This window comes from Felis catus, chromosome A2 (genome assembly GCF_018350175.1).
Source record: "Felis catus isolate Fca126 chromosome A2, F.catus_Fca126_mat1.0, whole genome shotgun sequence".
Lineage (NCBI taxonomy): Eukaryota > Metazoa > Chordata > Mammalia > Carnivora > Felidae > Felis > Felis catus.
The window spans coordinates 86,731,182-86,750,592 of record NC_058369.1 but is presented as its reverse complement, the minus strand read 5'-3'; the positions used below and the strand labels follow the sequence as shown (position 1 = coordinate 86,750,592).

The following is a 19,411-nucleotide window of genomic DNA, read 5'->3' as shown; positions in this document are numbered from 1 at the left end:
AACAAAATCTACTTCTATCAAACCAAGCAACTTTGAGAAAATTAACCTTTCTGAAGCCCAGTTCTTCACCTGTCAACTGGTACAAATAATTTCTCCTCACGTGACTGTATTGAGGATAGAAAGCCATAATATATTCAGAACTCTTAGAGAAGTTCCATCATATAGTCATTTGATAATAAAAAAGTTGAGATAATTATATCTTTAAAGTCCTGTTTTGCCTATTTCAAATATTTGCTTAGGATTAAGCTTTTGTAATTGGGTCTTGCTTGAATTATTTGCATATTGTTTCATGGGCAAAGCATTACTCCTCAAGGAAGCCTTTCGTTTCCTGTAGCAAATATTTGTTGTTTTTGCCTTCTTGACATTATTTTCACTTCTTGTGGAAAAAGTACTTGTATTCCATGTGATCGTGGTGGGATTGTAATATGTTGATGTTGATGACAGTATCATTAATAGTGACCATAAATGACATTTGCTGAGTGTCAGGTACCATTCTAAGTACTTTATATATATTAACTCATTTAACCCTTACACCAACCCATAACATCCATACTGTATGTTTAAAGTTTTTTTTTTTTTTTAACGTTTATTTATTTTTGAGACAGAGAGAGACAGAGCATGAACGGGGGAGGGTCAGAGAGAGAGGGAGACACAGAATCCGAAACAGGCTCCAGGCTCTGAGCAGTCAGCACAGAGCCTGACGCGGGGCTCGAACCCACATACTGCGAGATCGTGACCTGAGCCGAAGTCGGACGCTTAACAGACTGAGCCACCCAGGCGCCCCCCCATACTATATGTTAATGACAACATCATTAATACTGACCACAAATGTCACTTGATGAGTGTCAGGTACTATTCTAGGTACTTTATTTATTATTTGTTTATTATTAATTCATTTAATCCTTACACCAACCCATAACATACCTACTATAATCATCTCAGTTTTATAGACCATCCCACCCAAAACAACAACGGCAACAACAACAATAACAACAATGGCAACAAATGGAACAGAGGGAGGTTAAGAAATTAGCTCCAGGTTACACAGCTACTAAGTGGTTGAGTTACTAGTCAGACTCAAGCAATAGGATTCCAGAGTCTGGGCTCTTTAACCACTGCACATACAAAGAAGGGCCCTCATGAAGGGCCTTATTTCTCCCTTCCACCTGGGTGAGCATATGACGGCAGGCAAACCTAATTTCTCAGTTCTTTAGCATTCTAATATCAGTGTTCCTGAATGGTTATGATTAATTAAGGTTTTCTGTCAACTTTATAACCTGTTTAGCATTTAGGACTGAAAGTAGCATGTACTTAATTGAGAAAGATTGATTAAAAAAAATTTTTTTTTAATGTTTATTTTTGAGAGAGAGAGAGAGACAGAGTGTGAGTGGGGGAGGAGCAGAGAGAGAGGGAGACACAGAATCCAAAGCAGGCTCCATGCTCTGAGCTGTTAGCACAGAGCCCAACGCAGGGCTCGAACCCACAAATCGTGACCTGAGCTGAAGTTGGATGCCTAACCAACTGAGCCACCCAGGTGCCCCAAGAAAGACTAATTTTATCTCTTACGTTGTGAAATTTTTCTAAAATACTCTAAAATATAAAGGGTGTCTGGGTGGCTCAGCCAGTTAAGCATTCGACTCTTGATTTCAGCTGAGGTCATGATCTCTAGGTTTGGTTTGTGAGTTTGAGCCCCACATTGGGCTGTGCACTGGCAGTGTGGATCCTACTTGGGATTCTCCCTCTCCCTCTCTCTCTCTGCCCTTGCCCAACTTACGCTGTTTCTCTCAAAATAAATAATTAACTTAAAAAATACTCTAAAATATTTATTCAAGTGCTATTCATTAGCTGTTTGACAATCAAACCATGTATATACAGAGAGCTTTTTGAAATCTCCAGATTTGTGAAAAGCATTTGCCATTTCTGTCCCTGATTGTTCCCATTGATAAAGGAGGGACCTTAATGCCCACCTCACAAGATTTGGAGCCTATGGTACTAAGTGGCAGAAGGGGCCTTTAAGTTCACATTTAATTTCAGGCTTGTGGTCATAATAACTCAAATATGCATCATAGAAATATCACAGAGAGGTTCATATCATGACTTTAGATTGCTTACAAATAGTCTAAACACTAAATATGATGTGAATATTAGACATACAGAAGTACACTGGAATATCTATAATTTTAAATGAAATTAAAAAATACATTTTGCATTTTAACCTTACCACCACCTAAATGATTTGGATTGAGACCTTACACAATGGTCCTTTCATGGATAGAAGGTGACACTTAATTCCAAAAGAGCTTATAATACTCTGAGGGTATCTTTCTGTCTGTGTTTCTATCTATCTATCCATCCATCCATCCATCCATCCATCCATCCATCCATCATTATCATCTACTGATTATCCATTTCTACCCCAGTATTTATTTAGGAATAAATATTGGGTTTTATTTTCTTAAATAATTAGAGTTTTCTTCAAATAAGCAGAAACTACACTTTTAAAAGTATTGGCTTATGTATTCCTCTGTTAAGTCACATGAGTGGTTATTGAGTGAAATCACACAGGGGTGTGATTAATATTTAAATACCTTCAGAGGAGCTTTCTTGGTGATATATTTCATCTTGTCATCCTAAACTGTTTCAAGTGACACTCCAGGCTTTAAACCAGAAATTCATGTTTTTTCAGAACACTAGTGATTATGAATTATGGGCCTTAGTTCTGTAAATGCTGATGACTCAGAAAAGTTTATCTAAGACTGGAGGGCTCAAATGGTATACTTGTCAGAAATGTTCAAAAGTAGAAATTTCTTGGGCCGCCTGGGTGGCTCAGTTGGTTGAGCGACCAGTTCTTGATTTGGGCTCAGGTCATGATCCCAGGGTGGTGGGATCAAGCCATGCATCGGGCTCTGCGCCGAGTGTGGAACCTGCTTAAAATTCTCTTTCTCTCTGTCTGTCTCTCTCTCTCTCTCAAAAAAAAATAAAAGTAATAATTCATTAAGGCAAGCAACGTGCACCGTTGTTTTCCATTGAGCTGGATAGCTGGATAGTCTTTATGTTTTTAGATTAACCAAGGAAATCTGTCCTTGGCTAAAACTCACAGAACTGTTATTTCCCCCTGTTTCTATAGCGAGAAGGAGTAAGCAAGAACAGCACTGCAGGACAATAACTGATTAAGGAAATGAGGAATAAAAAGGCACTCTGATTATGTATGTTTTGGAATGGAGAATGTTCTATTTACTTTATCTATAAGAGTGAGAGCCAGGATTCCTTCCCTTTTCAGGTCTATATCATCAAACTTTATCTGTGTCCACTTGAACGTCTTTCTCTTCAGTCCCAGAGAAAATGTCTTTACCTCTGCTAGAAGCTAATGGCTTTACCTGTTTGCAAAAACATTTACCTTCCGTCTCTTTGAATATTGGGGTCTCCCTTCACCAACGATCTCTGTTCCTTATTTTATTATCTCTCTCTTCTATTTTGCCAGCTCCTCCTGCCTCAAAGCTTGTAAGTTCATGCATGTGTTCATCTCTCCCATCTTTCTGAGATAAAGCTACAAACACAAATAGTCGTCAAGCTTATGTTTTCTCTAGCTCACGTGTGTCTTCTCTACTTTATGGCCAAACTTTTACCAGAGCTCCCCAGATTTTCACATTTCATGGACTCTAGTATATTTTTCTTAATGTGCCAACTAGTCTAAATAGTCTAATAGTGTAACAAACCTAATAACTTCTTAAAAGGGAGGTTATTACACATTATACAGAGAAAAAAGACATATTTATGGTTATTCTGTTTTGACTACCTGTTTTGGAGTTTATTAGTCCTAGAGTGTAGCATTCTTACTCTCATTAATCCTTTCATGTCTTTATTGTGATCTCGTTGTTATAACTCAGCGCCTGTATTCATATTTTAGGCATCACCACATTGGCTTTAAATCAAAATAGGGAGTGTGATTTAATTCAGTGGATTGAGTTGCCAGTTGTAAATGGAAATTATCCCAAGATGCATATGCATTTTCCCTGAAAATAGATGACTGGCACCGAGTGTGTGTTTTTAGTGTCAAGCCAGGGGTAATGTATATGATTGGTGGTAAAATATAGACTGCTGTAGGCTTGGGGCCAGAATCCTGTCTCGTATTCTGTGCCAGTCCCTTCGAGGAGCGGAGCTGACTAGAGCTGATTTGCTCAACTGAAATGCCTTATGTAAGATACCATACTGAGTATCATAGAAGGAGGGAAAGATAAACTGTTTTCTTGAGTGAAACTCACAGAAGCTCCCTCCCTCCCTCCCTCCCTCCCTTCTTCTCTCCCTCCCTCCCTTCTTTCCTTCCTTCCTTTCTCCCTCCATCTCTTTATTTCTTCCTTCGTCCCTCACTCCCTCCCTTTGTTCCTTCCTCCCTCCCTCCCTCCCTCCCTTGCTTCCAAATGAAAAGTATAAAATTTGATACAAATTCAAATAACAAAGACAATATACTATACTCTGGTTAGTTTGGGGAGCAAAACAGAATACTTCGAAATTATAATCATTTAGGTTAGATTTGTTACTACTACCTTCATTGTTGACATTATTCCTAATGAATTCTTAGCACATATTGTAGGTAAGGAATTTAAAGTTTTGAAAGTTGTGATGTGTACATTATTTCCGGTGAGGCTAAGGTAATCCGAGTATGTACTGAATCAAGCCTTTTCTTATGAAATGCATCTTATTTAAAAAGCTCTTCAAATTTTAAATAACTTAAAGTTTCAGGTTATTTCAGTTCTATTATTTTCTCAAAATAATACTATTGTAGTATCTTCTGATGAATGACTTAATTAAGGTTTTCATCTATGATTAAGTTATAAGTTAGGTTATAAAAGACTCATTTTCTAAATAGGACAGGAAATTCATTTTGAAAATTCAAATATACTTTAAAAGCAGTTCTTATAATTCTACATCACTAATCTTTATTGTCTCCTTGACATCTATGCTATATGTGTAAAATCTCAGTGTCTCTATATTTTCCTGTACCCATAAATACATACAATGATAACATGTTCTACATATTACTCTATGAGTTACTCATAGAATTACTCCTATGGCCCAACTTAATGTGATTGTTAGCAAAATGTATTAATAACACAGTGAGTTGTACAAGGAAAGGATAAATTTATACTTTTATAAATTATTTTTATAAGTTGGAAGCCTAGAGTTGAAACATCCCACAGCAACTTGGAAAGAAAATCAAACTCTGATGGTCAAATTAAAAAAAAAAAAAGGTTATTTATGTATATTGAGAGAGAAAGAAAGAGAGAGCTAGAAAGAGTGAGAGAGAGCAGGGGAGGGCCAGAGAGAGAGGGAGAGAGAATCCCAAGAAGGCGCCGTGTTGTCAGCCCAGAGCCTAATGCGGGGCTCAGATTCACGAACTGTGAGATCATGATCTGAGCTGAAACCAAGAGTTTTTTTAATTTGTTTTTTTTTAATGTTTATTGATTTTTGAGACAGAGAGAGACAGAGCATGAACAGGGGTGGGTCAGAGAGAGAGAGGGAGACACAGAATATGAAACAGGCTCCAGGCTCTGAGCTGTCAGCACAGAGCCTGATGTGGGGCTCGAACCCATGAACTGCGAGATCATGACCTGAGCCGAAGTCGGACGCTTAACCGACTGAGCCACCCAGGCGCCCCAACCAAGAGTCAGATTCTTAACTGACTAAGCCACCCAGACACCCCTGTGATGGTCAAATTTGAATTGATATGCACGGGCACATGTACACATTGGAACGCTGGAGTATGAGTTTTAGTAATCTAGAATGAATGCTTCAGTAATTTGATTAAATGGATTCACTTACTTAAAGGATGAAAGTACTAAGCTGAAGGGCAGTTGGTTACTTAGTTTAAGTGAACAAGGGAGATCATAGAGAAAACCTTTGGCAGTGATTAAATATTACCTCCAGAGGGAGACATTTAGCTGTTGATCTTTGATCGTTAGGAACCATTGGAGAGACTGTCCTTGAGATGCATCATCATTCCCTTCTACTCATTCCTATTAACTATGTAATTCTTTTAAGGCATCTTATTCTGATCACATGCTCAAAAGCTATCATTTGGATTTTTGAGAAGTTTTGCCTGCAGGGAGAAAATGTGTAGGTTATTCCAACTCTAGTAATCCAGAAAGTGGTATTTCTTATATCTCATGAACTGAGTTAGTTATGAACTGGTCAATATTTCATTATTGAAATATTTATCAAGAGCCCACTAATGGGATCAGCTTTGTTATGTGCCCTGGGATAAATCTGTGAACAAATAGGCCAATTGCTTGTTCTCAGAAAGCTTATATTCTGGAGTGGTGATACAGACAAGATACACTGACACTGAGAAAAGTACAGTAAAAGACATGACCATGTGATATTACACAGACTAAACAGAGAGAGGGAAAGAACTACTTTGAGGTATGGAGTCAATCAGTAGGTGATATTTGAACTCAGAACAAAAGGCTAAACATATGTTTAGCAAGTGAAGGAGAATGGTTTTCCAAGCAGAGAAAATCAAATATTCTGACCAGATTAGAGCTTTCGTGTATAAAGAAGGCTAATAGGATACAATGAGGCTGGAGAGGTAGGGAGAGGCCAGATTAAGTAGAACTTTATAAATCATTGAGTTTGGATTTTTTCTAAATGCAGTAAGTAGGTAAGTTTTATATCCATACTTAAGAGATAGATCTACTTCAAGGGCACTAATGAAACCAGGATTCTGAATCTCTAAAGCTGAGAATTTGACTCTGGAATGTGGTAAATTTAAATACGGTAATGAACTGTACCCAATGAGGTCTTCTGAGAGACCAGTTTTTCTCACCCTGAGCCTGTACATTTCTTCTGTATATGCTAGCAAAGACATGAATGATAGCATAACATTTATACAGGATCAACACTGTTACATAAAAATGTCATACTTCTGGTAATTATTGTTTCAAAACATATGACTGACCCCATATGACTCAGAATGTTATGCTTATTTGGGCAGAGAGAGACCACTCAAAGCCTAATGGGAAATGATGCTGTTTTCCTATAGGTCAGAAACACATTCTTTCCTCCCACCACTAGGAGTCTCTACCAAAAAGGCACATGAAGAATTAAGACTAGGAGAAATGGGGCTACACAAATGAAAATTTGAAGAAAAGTGAACCAGTGAAAGATATCTGAAAAGAAGCAACTGTTATGACTTTCTTTTTCCACTATTATATATATATATTTATATATATATATACATATATGTATATATATGTATATATATACGTATATGTATATATATATAAATATATGTGTGTGTGTGTGTGTATATATATAAATATATATATGTGTGTGTGTGTGTGTGTGTATATATATATATGAGATACTAAAATTTTTTCCTATTAAGCATTTCTTATGAAAATACAAAATGTCCAAGGAACTTATGCTGGATATTAATTTGTTTTGTTTGTTTGATACTCATTTTGGAAGGATAGAATAATAATTAACCAAATTAAATTGCAGAAATGGAATAAGGTGAGAAGAGAGAAAGATGTGATGTTTTTAAGCCCTTCACGATACGTAATCCACTTTTTAGTAGCCCCCTATTCAGTATGTGGCAGAGTAAAAATATAATTTGTATTTTCCTTATTAAAGGTAAAATAAAGATTAGATGAATAATCTGTTGGTGGTATCAGCTTTTGATATTAGTTTTTTTTTTTTTAATTTTTTTAATGTGTATTTATTTTTGAGAGAGAGAGAGAGTGAGCGAGTGAATGGCAGAGAGGGAGACACAGAATCCAAAGCAGGCTCCAGGCTCTTGGCTGTCAGCACAGAGCCCAACATGGGGCTTGAACTCTTGAACCTTGAGATCATGACCTGAGCTGAAGTCAGGCACTTAACCAACTGGGCCACCCAGGTGCCCTGATATTAGTTTTTTTTTAAGTCAGAATAGATACACTCCCCAAGCACAGAGTCAGGGGGGAGGTGAAGGTATTCATTAAACTGAGTTGTCAAGGAAGAAAAGAGGTTCCCCCCCCCAAAAAAAAACACCCTGCCACTTAAAAAGTATTTTGACCCTATGTTTCTTAGCCATATGGGAATATACTAAATTCATGCTTTAGTTGCTACAAGGAATCTTTTACAAAAACCTTGCAAATTTCTGGGGCATCTGGGTGGCTCAGTAGATTTAGTGTCTGACTCTTGATTTTGGCTCAGGTCCTGATCTGATGGTTTGTGAGTTCGAGCCCTGCGTTGGGATCTGTGCTGGTTAGCTCAGAACCTGTTTGGGATTCATTCTCTCTCCCTCCCTCTCTCTGCCTCTCCTCTGCTTGCCCTATCTTTAAATAAATAAATAAATAAATAAATAAATAAATAAATAAATAAATAAATAAATAAAATGAAAAATAAAAACCTTGCAAATTTCTGGAGAATAAACCTTAAGTGTATTTTATTTGTAATGTAAAAATCATATGCTAAAAATACATTGTACAGGACCCTGAGATTTATCAAATAAAAAATAACAGAAGGATTTAATATATGACATTTATGTACATTTATTTTGTATCCCCATATCATACATCTTACCAGATTCTTCTTGGTTGTCCTAAGATATTTACCAGTATCTTTCAGTTTTCTTTGTAGAATGAAATCATTTTCCATAGCCAATAATTGTTATTGTTATGTCCTTAACTAATGTTCTTGGATTTTATACTATACATAAAATATAGCAATACTGTGCTTACACGGTTCCTTACTCTCTTTGTGGATTCCCCTTTTAAGGAAATTTAAGAAGTGCCACTTGGCTCTGCCATCATCGCTACCTCAGTCCACGCCCTTAACATTTCTGACCTGTTTTTGCAACTGTCCCCTTGCTTTAGATTCTGACTGCCCTTTGATTTGATTGATTTTCCACACTACTGCCAGCCATCTTTTTTACATTGAAAACTTATTCATTTCGCTACCCCAGATTCCTTACTCTTTTCTCATTCTCTTCTGGATGTAACTCAGATGATTTTGAAAGCTGAACAGAGCCTGCATTCTGGCATGTGTCCCATTTCCCTGGCCATTTCCTCCTGTCTCTGAAGCCACTCACCTGGCCATTCTCTGAATGCCCACACGCTGTGTTCTGACCTTGCAACACCACGCGTTTTGTTCTTCACCTGGTTAATTTCTCACGCTGAGGAATGGGCTTTCTCCACAAAACCTTCCTAGATTTGAGTCTCCCTTCTCTCCGTCCCAGCTCACCCTCTCCACCTACCACAGTATGTATCTGGGTTAAGTGCTGCTTCTTTTGCTGAAACAGCTTAGTTCTTACCACATTGCAGTGACATTTTTAGCGCTGTGATGTCCCCTATATGGTGACTGCTTGGGTCCAGGAACCCCATGTGTCCGTTGATTTGTACAGTGGGCGCTCAGTACATATATATTTAATGAATGATCAAATGCATGCTTAATTAAGAGAGGAAGTGTGGCAAGTGTAGTTGTGAGAAGGCCAGGTAGCCCTGCCAGTTCTCAAGTCCTGGCTCCCTTAATTATCAGCTGTTACTAATAGGTGAGTTACTTAACCTGTCTGTGCTTTACTTTCCTGATTGAAAAAATGACTGTTCCAAGAATAACGACCTCGGACCATGGCTGTAAGAACTACATAAAACAGCAAAATGCTTTGCATATCATTAGCATTCAGAGGAATGTTTTGTGTGCGTGCTTGTGTGTGTGTGTGTGTGTGTGTGTGTTAATGTTTATTTATTAACAGAGAGGTAGACTGCCAAGGAGGGGCAGAGAGAGAGGGGGTCAGAGAATCCTCTGTGTTATTAGCACAGAGCCCGATGTGGGGCTGAAACTCACAAACCGTGAGATCATGGCCTGAGCCAAAGTCAGATGCTTAACCACCTGAGCCACCCAGCACCCCAGTGCTCAGAGGAATGGTTATTGCATTATTATTGCAAAGGAGGGAAGCTGATTAAAATCACACAGTATGTAGTATCTTTATTCGGTCTCTCCTGAAGTATATTCACGTACTCATTTTCAATTACAAGTAAGAGCAGAGTAAAACATATTTGGAAAACAGTCATTATTGTAGTATCTAATAAGTAAAATATAGTAAGTGACATAAAGAACTTGATAGTCTGGTATTTTGAAAGGCACACAAATTCAGGTAGTGAAAAGTACATGAATCAGAGACATAAAGTGATTTTGCTAGACTTTTTACTCTCACGTGTACTTTGTAGTTCTACAACTGATAACTTCATTGACAAAAAAAATGTTAATGTTCATTAACAAGAAAATGTTTGTGCTTAGGAAACTAGGCGTTTAGCAGCAGGCAGGTCCAGGTTTGCATTCCGTCTCCCACACCTTCCAAGTTGTATAACCACTAATGGGCCTGTGGATATTTCCTAATTAACCTGGGAGTTATTTTAATAAACCTAACATGTGGCCTATAAAAAGCTGAAAAAGTGTTTTTAATGTATGATTCTGAAAATAAAAAGAGAGCAGAGCAGCACCAAATTACTTACATAGCCTAGAAAGGAAATGGAAGAATGAATTCCGGCTCAATCGAGTGCTTTATAGGGATCTAATCGCAATGTCACAGTGATAATATATTGTACTTTTTTAGATTATTTCATATATGTCCGTATGTATTTAATTTGAAGTATAATTCGTGTACAATGAAATAGATAAATTTCATGTGAAACTGAATGAGTTTTGACAGATGTTTACAGCAGTGTAACCCAGACTCATGCGAGGATACAGACAGTTTTCCAGTATGCCAATCCTATGTGCCCCCTCTCCTGATTATTCTTAGTGAAAGATTTAAAATCTCATTGTTTTCTGATATCACAGCAGCAACTATTTTAGGTGCTAGTACACTGACCATTATTATATAAGCCCTTTAAAGATGTGGAAATTCTGTAGATGGCATAAGCCGGTGGTGTTTCTGGCTATGTTTAATATTGTTCGGGAACTTCTTATTGCCTCATGGCTTTGAGAGATGGGAGATATGGAAGAATATGAGAGATCAACATTCTTTATTACATCCCATGCCTTAATGAAAATTTTTGAATTCCGTATATGTGCTGCCAAAGCGAGCGCCGAAGATTTTTGAATTCAAAGGGAGATAACTGACTTGTTATGTTTCTTAGGACTTCTCCTTATTGATCCTGCCTCAAGACGTAGATAAATATGTGTAGCGGACTTTCTTAACATTTAAAAATATCTGGGAAAATGATGGTTAAAAATGATATAAATCAAGTCCTGAGATATTCTTGTGGTAAAGTGGGAAGTGAGTTTTGATTGCCATGATAGTCTTGGGAAAAAAAAAAAATGATAGTGCTGGAAAACAAAATTTCAAATGATAGGTATTGGAAATTATCAGTGAACCATAGATCTTTTTAAGAAGACAAGAATATACAAAAAAGCCAATACTTAATTTCCTAGAAGAATGCTGTGTACTGAAAACAGAATGCTGAATATGAAATTAAGTTAAAATGTCTTATTGTAGTGTTAGAAATTGATATTTATGCAAATGTGAGATCTGTGACATATTAAGTCATTGTTTAAGCAAGAACAGTTAAAGATTAGACTCATTCTGTAATAGTGATCACCCTCTTAACTGTGGGGCCCTAACAATTACTTTGTCCTAAGTTACATGATAAGGTAAAGAAGAGAATAATCTTTAGGATATATCAGTAGGCAATGGTAAGTCTTATTTATATGGTATTTAAGAAACAAATCACCTGCCCCTTATGAGCGTTCATTTGTATAGACCCAGCTCTGACTTCTCTTTTTCTCTCCTCATGTAATATTTTCCCTAAAGATTATTTATTTATTTTGAGAGAGAGAGAGAGAGAGAGAGAGAGAGAGAGAGAAAATCCTAGCAGGATTCACACTGTCAGCACAGACCCCAGTGTGGGGCTTGAACCCATAAACTGTGAGATCATGACCTGAGCTGAAACCAAGAGTCAGGTACTCAACTGGCTGGGCCACCCAGGCACCTCTCCACGTATTTTCAAGCTTCATTATTACAGGAAAAGTGTAGAGATTGTTTTGCTGGTTTCTACTCACTACTCATTCCATACTTACCCCCTTCTCAAAGCTCCCCTACCATACTAATCATAAAATTTAGGTTGGATTGATGCTAGGTCCAGCTGCATGAGTGGGTTCTGATGGTTTGGAACCAACTTACTTCAGGATTGGAGATAAAATCTGCCAAAACCAATCAGCACAGGATTCCTGCTGGATTATAGAGTTAAGTTCAGGAATATTGTTTGATAATTAGGAGCATATTACCCTTACTCTTCCACAGGCTAAAAGCAAGGATGATTTCAGCTCTCTTTCTAGCCATTGTGCAACCATGAAGTTGGCAAAGCTGAAGATGATGTGCTAAATATAACACCAGCACATGAAGTTGGTCAGAGCCAAGGACATGTCTTTTCTTTCTTTAACACGGCAAAATCCATCTTTCATGATCTGGCTCTTGCACACCTTTTCAGCCTCATCTCCAATCTATTCCCTGCTGTACTCTTAACCCAGCTGTGTGTTCCTGTGAAGAATTCCCAGATTGTCCCATGCTCTAATTTCTCCCAAATTCTTTTTTCTCCTGTAAGTCCTTATCTAGAATCCTTTAATCATGCTGCTTGAGTGCCTGACTACCATATATTATTTATGACTCAAGCCTAGGGTAACCGTCTGCTATCGTTTAAATGTTTGTAAGCTCCCAAAATTTATATGTTGAAACTTTAAAAAAATATTTTTTAATGTTTTTATTTATTTTTGAGACAGAGAGAGACAGAGCATGAGCAGGGGAGGGGCAGAGACGGAGGGAGACACAGAATCCAAAGCAGGCTCCAGGCTCTGAGCTGTCAGCACAGAGCCCGATGTGGGGCTCGAACTCACGGACTGTGAGATCATGCCCTGAGCTGAAGTCGGACGCCCAACCGACTGAGCCACTCAGGCGCCCCATGTTGAAACTTAAACCTAATGACTCATGTGATGGTATCAGAAGGTGAGATGGGGTGGTGATGACATCATGAAGATGTAGCCCTTGATCAGTGTTCTTATAAAAGAGGCCCAAGAGAGCTCTCTTGTTTCTTCTGCATATAAAGTTACAGTGAAAAGACGTCCCTAGACAACCTCACAAGAAACAGTTTGCCAGGCACCACAGTCTTCGATGTCTCAGCCTCTATAACCATAAGAGATAAGGGTTTTTTTTTTTTTTAATGTTTGTTTATGTTTGAGAGAGACAGAGAGAGAGCGCACGCACGTGCACACGCGCACACGCGTGCGCGAGTTGGGGAGGGGCAGAGAGAGAGGGAGACAGAATCCCAAGTAGGCTCCAGGTTCTCAGCTGTCAGCACAGGGCGCGACGTTGGACTCCAACCCACGAACCATGAGATCATGACTTGAGCTGAAGTTGGACTCTCAACCAACTGAGCCATCCAGGCGTCCTTAAAGGTTTGTTTTTTTAAAAAAAATTTTTTTAACGTTTATTCATCTTTGAGAGACAGAGAGAGACAGAGCGTGAGCAGGGAAGGGGCAGAGAGAGGGAGGCACAGAATTGGAGGCAGGCTCCAGGCTCCGAGCTGTCAGGACAGAGCCCGACGCGGGGCTTGAACTCACGAACCGTGAAATCATGACCTGAGCCAAAGTCGGATGCTCAACTGACTGAGCCACCCAGGCGCCCCAAGGTTTGTTTTTTATAAGGCACCCAGTTTATGGTATTTTTGTTATAGCAACCAGAATGGACTAAGACATTGTCTCTTTGAAGTATTTCTTCTGTCTTTTACCACTGTGGCATCTACTGATTACGGCGTTCCTCCTCTGTGCTTCCGTGACACCTTAGAAAGTGGAAAGCCTCTATATTTAATTTTAAGTGAGGATTTTTGGCCTCTCTCTCACGAGAACAACCTTAGTATCAACGTTTTTTCATTATTGTGTTCAAGGAACCACCCTTTCTCCTTGCTAGTACTGTAGGAGATTTTTTTTTTAAGTTTTATTTATTTATTTTGAGAGAGAGAATGCGAGTAGAGGATGGGCAGAGAGACAGAGGGGGAGAGAGAGAATCCCAAGCAGGCTCCACCCTGTCGGCACAGAGCCTGATGTGGGGCTTAAGCTCACAAGCTGTAAGATCACGAACTGGGCCGAAACCAATAGCTGGTCATTTAACTGGCTGAGGCACCCAGGCACCCCACTATAGCAGAGTTTTGGTAGACTGTACCAATACTATTTTTCATAACTGAGTTGGGCAACATTTTGATATTGTGCTCATTTTATGAAACTGATCCAAATAATCATGTTTCAAATGGCATCAAGTACAAGAAAAATATTACTACCTTGGGTTCACCGTGTCACCTTTGATTTTTGGAAAATGAATCACTTGGTTATTTGAAGTGTTAGCCTTGTAAATAGGAAAACATAGATTCTAATCTTCCCTCTTATATTTTCACAATTATGAAAATCCTCTTTTAAAGGATTGTGAGAACAAAGTGGGAAAACAAGTAGCACCAGTCAAATCTGGTCTTAGCTGGGTTTAGTTCCTGTGTGAGCCAGAGAGCTTCCTTGTTTTCTCAGGTCATCAGAAGTGCCCTTGTCCCTGGTTATCAGTCTTCCAAAAGGAAGGCCATTAGAAAAGAGAACTCTCATGGGCAGTGTGTACGGATCCTTGGAAATCTGCCAACAACTTAGGAAAAGCAGCCAAAGTGAATGCCTGACTCCTAAGTGGACGTCACTAACCTACTGCACGAAGTACTTCATCACTTATTTCAGTGTGGTTATTATTATTAATACACATGTCATGACCTGTGGCGTCTTAGAATCTACAAGAGAGCCTGTGTGACATCTACAGACATTCTTTGCTTGGCCTGCTCAGCATTTTAAAGCGTTAGCTTGGGTGCATTATAAGCTGCTTGGTGTCCATTGTGTATACCAGGGTCTTTTTACACATTTGTGTTACTTTCTACTTTCATTTCCTGTAAAATAGGAAGTTTATTGTTTGAAGAGCTTAGGTCTCATCTCTCTCTGTCTCCCACTGTCTGTATAGTTGAATGTATGTATGTATGTGTGCATGTGTGTGTGTGTGTGTGTATGTATTTCATAGAGTTCAGATTTGTTCTTTGTACATTCCCTTTCCAAAGTTCAGGATTACTGAATAATGAATGTAGAATGTTAAAACATTAATTAAATTTGTCCCAGGGAAATCTAACAAATTAGATGAAAACAGTCATGGAGGTTCTCTACTTACAGTTAATAATTAAAAAATATATATTTTTTTCTATCTGATGCCATCAAATCAAGTGAGCCTGTTTCCATGACCGAGGACCAATACAACTGACACAGGAGTGAATATGTTGCATGGCCGAGCTCAGGGGGCTCTGTGGGGAGGAGTTCGTCCCTCCACTTTTACTTGAAGAGTTATACACTCAAATTGGCTTGAAAATGATTAGTGTAGTTTAATTCCAAATTAGTTAGTTGCTGAAATGTTATTTCATTTGGGGATTGCTCCAAATCCCCATTTTAAAAATCTCCAAGAGAACTACAATAAGAGAAGGTAAGCTAACGTGGTCAGCAGACCTAAACTCCAGCTTGTACTCTGTCCAGTACGTTGTGGCTTCCTGTCTTTTCAAAGCTGGTAATTCTGGACAAGCAGTGGTCCAAGGCAACTGGAAGAAGACCCTAGTGTGGGAGCCTTCTCTTCAGTTATGGGGAAGGGAGGGCAAGTGAAGTTTGCTGATAAACAAAACTGATAGCATTGAGCCAACAGGGCACCAGAATTCTATCTCACTGTCCCATAGGTATGTGTGTGTCTATCACCAGCCAAAGGTGGTTTGCCCTTTTCATAAAGATCAGAGCTGTCTGAATATTCCCCAAAATAAGTTTAAATACTTTTATAGAACAGCATCCAGCTGGAGAAGCTTGTACAGGTAATTTCAACTGTTCTGTCAGCTAAAAATCTCTTCTCTCAGCCCTCCTGCCCCCATCCAACATTCTACACACACACACGCGCGCGCATGCGCACACACACACACACAAGGCTTAAAGAAGGAACTTTATCCTACGCTTATAATTTCTAAAATAAAATTCTTCTCATGCAGTGCTAAAAAAATGTTCTGTGATGTTTCTTAGATGTTTTGGTATAAATAAGAGTGTTTTGGTTCATTAAAAATCGTGTATGTTTATGGTACCACTCTTTTTTTTTTTTAATGTTTATTTAGTTTTGAGAGAGAGAGAGAGAGAGTGCGAGCAGGGAAGGGGAAGAGAGAGAGGGAGACACAGAATCCGAAGCAGGCTCCAGGCTCTGAGCTGTCAGCACAGAACTGGACATGGGGCTCGAACCCACAAACTGAGATCATGACCTGAGCAAAAGTCAGATGTTTAACCGACTGAGCCAGTCAGGTGCCCTGGTACCACTCTTAATGACCTGAAAATACATTCACATTCTGCCACAATGTGAGCAGAAGAGTTACACGGTATATTTTTAAAGTGACAAAATATTTGTATATTAAGTATATAAATTAATAGCTCTGTATATGCATAAAATGTGAAAGTATATATATGTATAATGCATACTTTAAGATAATGAGTGGTCTGTAGAGTATTTGCTCATTTTGCTTATTAGTAGTTACTAGTTTTTTTTTCTTTTTCTTTTTTTAAATGTTTATTTATTGTAGAGAGAATCAGAGTGCGAGCCAGGGGAGGGGCGGAGAGAGAGGCAGACACAGAATCTGAAGCAGGCTGCAGGCTCTGAGCTGTCAGAACAGAGCCTGATGTGGGGCTCGAACTCACAAACCCTGAGATAATGACCCAAGCCAAAATTGGATCCTTAACTTACTGAGCTACCCATGCACCCCACTAGTTTTTTTCTATAATGAACATGAAACTCTTATAAAATACATGAATACATTAAGGTGTTTTGTTTTGTTTTGTTTTTTTTAAAAAACATAGTGATTGATGAGGGTTCCCAGATACAGAAGCTTAGTGCTCTGAAGGGCTATTATTACTAGGATAACCTGAAATAGGTTTGCCCTGAATGCAATGGGTTCAATATACACAGACAGTATAAACACCTGACCTTTTAATAAGGTGAGGCCACAAGTTTATATACAGGTGTGTAGAACACATCTATAACATTAAATAAAATGCTTATAAACTATCAAAGAAAATATGTTCAAATATTAACATATAGTTTCTGCTATGCTAAAGAGTGAAGTTATCAGGACTTTTATAAGAAACCATGAGCATGTGTTTCATTCTCTAATGTTGCTAATTTCTTGTAAGTGAAAAAGGCGATTTGATCACCTTTTGTTTAAATGAATTTTACATAACTAACAAGGGTTTTCTAAACGTGTGTGTGTGTGTGTGTGTGTGTGTGTGTGTGTGTGTGTGTGTGTTTGGGTTTAGCTGATAAAGAATTTGCAACATGTCAAATTACTGAATATTTAAGAATGCTTATCCTTTAGCAAGATTTGGGGTTCCATTATTATTTATAAAACAAGTATCTTCACCCAATTTTACTACATACAGTTATTCTATTACTGGGCTTTTCCTCCAAACCAAAGAAACACCAAACCACAAAGTTCTGTTCTCCTTGAAAGCCTTTAGAGGTGAATTTCAGTTGCATAGTGGAGACTTTTGCATGAATAGAGAATTATCCAGAGATTTATTTGAGATAAAAACAATCATGCATCATTGCAGGGCTGAGCAAGCTGTAAGCCCAAAGAGATTCAGAGAATTTTGTCTCAACTCTGACTACTGTGATTTGAGTAAGACCATAATCATTGATACTATGAAACATTCATGTTCCGTGGCCCGCATGAGGTTTGCCATGGAATTGCTGCCCGGGCAACACATTTCATTTCTTGCTTGCATTCCGCGCTGCTCCCTACATTTGAGTGGACATGCTGGAGGATGCTTCATGCTTTCTTAGAAAATCAGCTTTGAGCCATTGCTACATTTTCAATTTTATTACACTTTTCCCAAGTGTGAGAGGCAGTAATGATCAAAGATTTTTTTCACATGTATAATTCATATGATTTTGATGGAAAGCACGTTGTAATTGTCTGTTGTAGAACATGGTGAAAATTGTACAATTAAAATAATGCTGGTAATTGTGTTTATGTGCGTTACAGTTGGAAAGCTGGGACTGTTAAGGAAAGATTTCGGAAATAGATTTTTCAGAGGCTTTGGTGTTTTGATCTTTGAGCTACTCTTCAACACAGACCTCTAGGGTATACTTTATCAAGCCATCAATTTGTGCACCTTACTGACGATGAATTTGTGGGACACTTGTGGTCTCCATTTATGACCATGCAGCCACACCCTTCACAACTTTTAAGGTACTCCTGAAATACTGCTTCGCCTCCTCTTGTTTAGCACTTCATCTAATGTAAGAAATATATGTTATCTATCTCCAGATAAAATCGTGTTTGTGCATTAATATTTTCTATTGCCTTGCATTGCATTTTCTTTATTTATTTCTGAGATTTCTTTATATTACTCTGGTGCTTCAGTTTAGCTTTATGTGTTTGCCCCCAGATTCTCCAAAAATTTTTCAATAAATTTTTAAGACCCATTTGAAATAAGCTGATGTCTAAATAAACTTTGAAGAGAAAAAAAACAGAGAGGTCTTATATAAAGGAATAGGTGTAACTTGGTAAGAATCAGGCTTCAGTTTTAACACACACACACACACACACACACTTTTAAACTCAGTGTACTACAAAAACATTAAATTAATAAGACGACTGGTGACATGCCCTGCTCCTGCCACCCATGTGCACATGTGACGTTGTGTAGTAAATTACTTATGAATGGCATGGGGAAATATAACGAAAGCTACTCACAATGTACTTATGAAGTCAAATAAGATAACATGTGTTACTTGTAAACATTTAAATATACTACACATAGAGGAAATCTGCAAGAGTGGGCACTACATCCAGAATTCCTGGAGCACCTGGGTGGCTCAGTTAAGAGTGGCTCAGGTCATGATCTTATGGTTCGCGAGTTCAAGCCCCACATTGGGCTCCGCGCTGACAGCACATAGCCTGCTTGGGATTCTCTCTCTCCCTCTCTCTGCCCCTCCCCCACTCACTCTCTCTGTCTTTCTCAAAATAAATAAATTTTAAAAAATTAGAAAAAAAAATCCGAAGTATTGAAGAACTTTGTGTTGGCAATAATTTTCTTTCATGTGACCTTGTTTTTCTGTCGCTGTTACCTTTCTTTAATCATGAGCATTCTGTGTTTTATTTCTGGCTCTGTTCCTTGTTTAATTTCATTTTCCTTTCATTTCACCTGATGTGAAGACATTTGGCCATGCTATTATTTTACTTGCACGTGGGCTGGAAGCACATCTCTTAGAAGTTCTTCTCTGATTTAGTTTAACCTAAGTTAGGGCTGTTGGTCTACAGTGGAAAAGTAAAACTGTACACATGGAATATGC

At 38.3% G+C, this 19,411-nt stretch overlaps 1 protein-coding gene across 11 annotated transcripts in view; it reads left to right on the top strand.

Annotated features, from left to right (window-relative positions):
• The window catches only part of CACNA2D1 (calcium voltage-gated channel auxiliary subunit alpha2delta 1), a 496,078-nt gene that overhangs the window by 175,119 nt on the left and 301,548 nt on the right, over nucleotides 1-19,411 (top strand). The window lies entirely within an intron of this gene.